Genomic DNA, 6,090 nt, shown 5'->3' with positions numbered 1-6,090 from the left:
TTCCTGCCATCTTAAGAAGTTCCTTTCAGTTTTTTTTTTTTTTTTGGTAAACAAGTTCCTATCAGATAGCAAGCCAGAAAAGAAGCCATTAGTCATGACTAAAATTGTTTCTGTCTGATTAATACACCAATATAAATTTATGAGAGCAATTATTCAGAATTGATATTTATTTCACAGTTTCATTCATAGTTTTTCTGAAGAACCTAAGCAAACTACTTTCTTTTCTAGTTAAAATCCAAATTATACAAATTTTGATGGTTAATCTGCTAATACTTTTGATGGTGTTTTTCCTGTCATTTGCTTGTAAATAATGTTAATGTCAATTCATTAAAAAAGAAAAACTATCGTTTCAAATACCCATAAGATTAAAAACATAAATCAACTTAAAATACCACAGAATGGGCAATAAATAGCAATGCCTTGTAGAGCTTGCTCCCATCGTTCACCGAATGAAGAAGTTATTTAGTGGATACCGAGGCGATCTTCAACACCATGGTTTTTAAAACCAATCCGGAGACCGAACCGGTCAGGGGTCTGGTTACCGGGTCGAATGGTTGGCTCATTCCGATAAAAAAATAAAAAATAAATAACAAAGGTCAAAATGGTTTGAACGGTTAACTGTCCGGGTCAGTGGTTTTTTGACCAAAATCAATGATTTTTGGAGAAAATCCAGTTTTGAGGAAAAATGGAACCGGTCATTCCTGGTTTTTCCAGTACAATCCGGTTTTGAAAACCATGTTCAACACCATCAAAGCTTGAGTGTCTTCCTCGCTTAGAGGCACCTCTCTATCCCTCAATTGCTCAAAATGAGGGCAGCTTCACCCTTCTCATTTTTTTTTTGGCAAATAGAAGGCCAGTAGAGCTGGTAATTTTATTTATATAAAGGGGAGATCATGTGGCTAATATTTATATTATATATATAAGACCAATAAGCAAAAAGATGAGCTATAGAATTCCGTTCGCGTCGGACATGTTCTATCTCTATCTGAACCTCAAAGGATTTTAGTAAAATGTAAATATAATCTAAAAGCATTGTTTCGATCCAGTTGTCACTGTATTCTTTACTTTGGATTTTTGTCACAGTTGGCGTTGCATCAGAAAATATTATGACTTTTTTGAAGGTTTAAATAATCCATCGATATATATGCCAATAAAATCCGAAGGCCGAAGAAGACTTATGGGACAATTTTACTGGCTGGAAGAGCTCCCGAGGTTTTCTTTGTATGACAGTTTTAATCAATTGAGCAAGAGCCTTCGATTAAAACACCCCATTAGCCTTGAATACTAACCATGAAAAAATAGGTCTTGAATACAGAGTGGTTCACTGTATGTCTTATTACATCTCTTCTTGATGTGCAATTGCATAACTACACTTCTCCCTTGTAGCTTCATCCTTTAGAATCCGTAACGAGATATATAATTGTTTTATTAAGACCAACAAAGAAAATCAAGTTGCTTTAAAGCAACACCATGTAAACCAAGGGAGGAGTGAGCCGCGTGTAAACAATTAATCGATTTTGTTTCTTAAGGTTCAGTTTGAAAAAATTTTTAAATACAAAAAGTTATAAGATTGCCCCCCACAAGATTGCCCTGCAGTGTCCCATAATACATTCCCACCGCGTATTGGGAATATTTCTTGATGATAATACTATCAGGATTGGTACTATCATCAGGAGATGTTCCCAATGCACGGTGGGGATGTGCTATGGGACGTTGTGGGGTGCAGGTGAGAAATTGGATTGAGTACCAATCCACCCATATTGACCCACTAACCTATTTGCTGCCCACCCTGATCCACTTATTTGACCCTCTAATTCAATTATTCAAATTAGACTTTTTTTACCTTTTCTATTTTAATTGCAGAAGAAAAAACAAAGAAATATATATATATATATATATATATATATATCAACAAAAAAAATCAATTTTTTGAATAAAAATACAAAATGCATAAAAACACAACGAATAGTAAAATATAAATTTAGTGTAAAACATCAGAAATTGTGGAAAAAATTGGAAATAATAAAAAATTAAACAAAAGTATAAAATAGAGATTATAAAAACATAGAAAATTAAAGAAAATACAAAAATTGCATTGAAATATAAAAATTGCAGGAAAATGCAAAAAAAAAAAAATACAAAAAGGTTGCAGGAAAATTCCAAACAATAGCAGAAATGCACAAATTGATAAAAATTTCTGAAAACATATAAATGATAAAAATTTTCAAAAACATATATTTTTAGCCAAAAACCAGAAATTGCAAAACAATAACCATAGAGAAAAATATAGAAAATGATAATAAAATTTTCTAGAAATTATATATTTCTGCTACAAAAGAAAAATTGCAAAAAAATAATCGCAGAAAATGATAAGATAATAATAATCTTCTCGTCATTATATATTCCATCAAAAAACTAAAATGCAATAATCACATAAACTATACAAAAATAATAAATAATCTAAAAAAATGGCTGCGGCTGTGACTCCTGGATCAGATGGTCTCGTCTCACTTTCCGGCATCATCTATCCCTGATTGCTCGCCCCTGTTTCTTCTCCTTGCTCTGTTCAATCGCCAGTAACCTCTGTTCTATTGTCTGTTGAATCGCCAGCATCTTCTACTCTATTGAATCATCGACATCAATCTGTTGTTGCTTTAAAACCTAGGGGGAGGAACACTGACAAAAATCTTTGGAATAGTGTTCCTAACAACTCCATCTGCCATTGGAAAGAGATTATGGTGTAGTTGCTAGGGGCGGCAAGAATCAAGGTTTTAAAAATCGACCCACAACTACAACTGCTTTGGCCATCAGTTTTTGAGTCAGCGGTTCAATCTCCTAGTTCGAATGGATGGCCTGCTCTAACTTAAATATTAAAAATAATTAAAAATAATTAAAATAAAAAATGAGCAAAAACTGTTGTCCGTGTCAAACGGGCCAACAGTTCAACTATCTAAGTCAATGGGTTGCTGACCAAATTAATGATTTTTGTCCAAGGACCAGGTAAGGTGATATGGAACTGGTTGCTTGGATGGTTCCTAGGCCGAACAATCCAACCATTTGGGTCAAAAATAGTTCAAAAACATTGGTGAGAATGCATGGTGGCATCGTTGTAGTGGCTTGATGGGAAATAGCAAGTTGAACGAGCCCTAAATAGCAAGAATGGTGGCTATTTGAGCAAGCCCTAAATAGAGAAGAAGAAAACCCTAAATGTTATAGAGAAGAAGAAACTATCAAAGCAAGGTTAGAAATTTTGGAAGAAGTTTAAAGTTGAGGGTCAATGGGTAACCCTCGATCCAACCCGACCCTGACCCTCCTCACTTTATCTTAATGGGTCATTCAACCCATGTTGACTCATGATTAGAACAGGTGGGTATGGGTGGGTTTTCAAGTGGGTGGATTAGATGGGTCAAATGGGTTGAGGTCAAAATTGCCAGTCCTATCTAGAGATGGATTTATTAAAACCAAAAGGAAAAAAAAAAAAGAAAAATAAATATGAGCTGCCAAGTGCCACTATTGTCACCCAACGTTTTAAAAAATGACACGGAAATAGAACCGTTCTAGCCACCGGTTTCTAGGTTGACGGTCTGACTGTCCCATTCGAACAGACATCCCGTTTTGATAGAAAATTTAAAAATAATTAAAAAATAATTAAAAATATAAAAAAGGTCAAAAACCATTGAACGATCGATGGTTCGACCACCCAGGTCAATGGTTTATTGACTTTTTCAACGATTTTTTACCAGATTCTGGGTTTGGGGTAAAACGGAACCAGTTGCCTGGACAATTTCCAGGCCAAACGGTCTGACCGCCCGGATCAAAAGCGGTTTGAAAACGTTGTTGCCACCATCCTCACCACTGCAACCCTAGAGAGTGAAAAGTGTACCTAAGAGTTTTTCTTTCTTTTTCAATAAATCCTTAAGGGGTTGTTTGATTCACCGCATATAAGCTTCTCTTCTACATATAACAATTTACTAACACTAAGAGAAGCAAAAAAACATGCTTGATTTTTCATTCTAAAAAATAAACTTTGATTAAGTAATTTAAGTAGATTGGAGTATTTAAATTCATGTAGAAGAATTGAGATAGGTAATATATCATAAACAAACTAATGAACCAAACACCACCTAACTGCCTACTCAGCATATATTTTTATCAAACCTATTAAAAAAAAAGAAACAAAAGGAATGGAATGTGTTGCACTTACGACTATTTTTCGACATAATGACAGATGAAGGCCGCAATACCAAACACCAACCAGGTGGTCCTTGTTTGGCATCTTAAACACTGCGTTAATGTCGTATGATATGTAAATATTTCCAATAATAAAAAATATTCTATTTATAAGCTTGATTTAAATAATTTTGTCTCCAAAAAATTGATCTAATTAATTATATGAACCTGACTAATTACAAGATTGAATCACTTTTGAACAGTCAAAAGAAAATGAAACTACACCTTTGGAAAATTTATTTATTTATTTGATAGTTTTCTGATCAAGCTAGAGTCCCCCACCCCACCCCACCCCACCCCAAATCCAGCTAAGTATTCTACATAGGCCATGTATGGTTCAGATCAAGAAGATTTTTATCAAGTTGTCTCAAATAACATAATTGAATAAATTGAACTACTTAGCCTTGGAATCCCAAGAGATTCTAAGGCTTTGGATATCTAGTCAAGAATATTCATTCCATGGGCCATTCTGTAGGATGGGCCGAAGCCCAATACCAAAATGGTCCAACCCATGATAGGTTTGACTAAATAATTGATATTGCCTTGTAGTTGTGTTTGTTACCATTGACATTTTTATAGAGACCAAAAGTCATCGAAAATCCTTACTAGCCAAGAGGCTGTGATGGCAATTAGACAAGAGGAGAATGAGAATGATCCACAAATAAATGAGAAATTGGCTATAAGGAGTTTATGGGACACTTCCATATAAATCAGAGTGGCGCAGCGGAAGCGTGGTGGGCCCATAACCCACAGGTCCCAGGATCGAAACCTGGCTCTGATATGGAGAAAAGTTTCCAAGCTCCCAGATTCTCTTTTTGATTGATAATGGGTTAGAAAAACCTTTTATTTCAATGGGCCGGAGCGGATCCATTAAGCCCAACCCGAGCAAATAATACTCCCAATCAGTAGGACAGGTGGCAAGTTATCGACCCGTTTGATGCCTCTTATTGGTTTTTTTTGGATGAATCAGGTTATTTTTGTTGCTTTTATGACGGAGTTCGTTTGTGCCAGTTTTAACTAACTATAGTTTTCGACTTTTTGTCCATGGCATCTGCCATTACAATTTAGTATCAGCTAAGGCAGTTTAACAAAGCTTTATTTGTGCTACTGCTACCTTTTTGCTTTCGGCAGATCCCGTTTTGATTTTCTAGAAGTGAGTACAAGTCTATATAACACACCATACGAGCCACTGATATTTGTGCACAAGGGTGACTTCAAAGTCATTGTTCATATTACTTAAGCTAACCCCGTTTGTGTTGGGTGTGGGTCCAGCCCATATGAGGGGCTCACTCCACCTTTTCATGTTCCCAAAAGGAGTCGTATTGTGGAAGCTAAAACGGCTCCTGCCTTTTGCTCTCACTCGTAATTAGACTTGTTCATGGGCTGGGCCGGGCCGGGCTTAGGTCGGGCTTTTATTCTTTATTAATAGAAAAATATTAGGCTTGAGCCCGAGCCCGAAGCCCGACTTTGATAAAAAGCCCGAAGCCCGAGTTCGAAGCCCGACCTAATAAAAGAAATTTGATTTTTTCCCTATTCAAATGAATATTATCTATTTTAATTCAAATGTTTTTTTTTTCCTATTTAAATGAACAATGGGCCTACAAGTGAATCAACAACCTTCTTAAATAAAAAAATTTATTCAAATTGACATCACATAGGGTTTTTACTTAGGTTTAACTATAGGTCGGGCCGGGTCGGGCTTGGGCCGAGCTATTTTGGCAAAGCCCGAGCCTAGCTCGAATTTTATGCGGTCCGGGTCGGGCTCGGGCCGAGCTATTTTGGCAAAGCCCGAGCCTAACTCGAATTTTATGCGGGCTGGCCACCTGGCCCATGAACAGGTCTACTCATAACCATCGTAGC

General features: G+C 36.1%; 1 non-coding gene across 1 annotated transcript; it reads left to right on the top strand.

The window, feature by feature from the left end:
* The first annotated feature begins 4,939 nt into the window (after positions 1-4,939).
* On the top strand, positions 4,940-5,011 carry TRNAM-CAU (transfer RNA methionine (anticodon CAU)). The gene has a single exon. It is a non-coding gene; the product is annotated as a tRNA-Met (tRNA).
* The last annotated feature ends 1,079 nt before the right edge of the window (positions 5,012-6,090 follow it).

This window comes from Nelumbo lutea, chromosome 6, assembly GCF_056320005.1.
Source record: "Nelumbo lutea isolate HS-2025 chromosome 6, American lotus-T2T, whole genome shotgun sequence".
NCBI classification, from domain to species: Eukaryota; Viridiplantae; Streptophyta; class Magnoliopsida; order Proteales; family Nelumbonaceae; genus Nelumbo; species Nelumbo lutea.
This window is presented reverse-complemented; position numbering and strand designations above follow the sequence as displayed.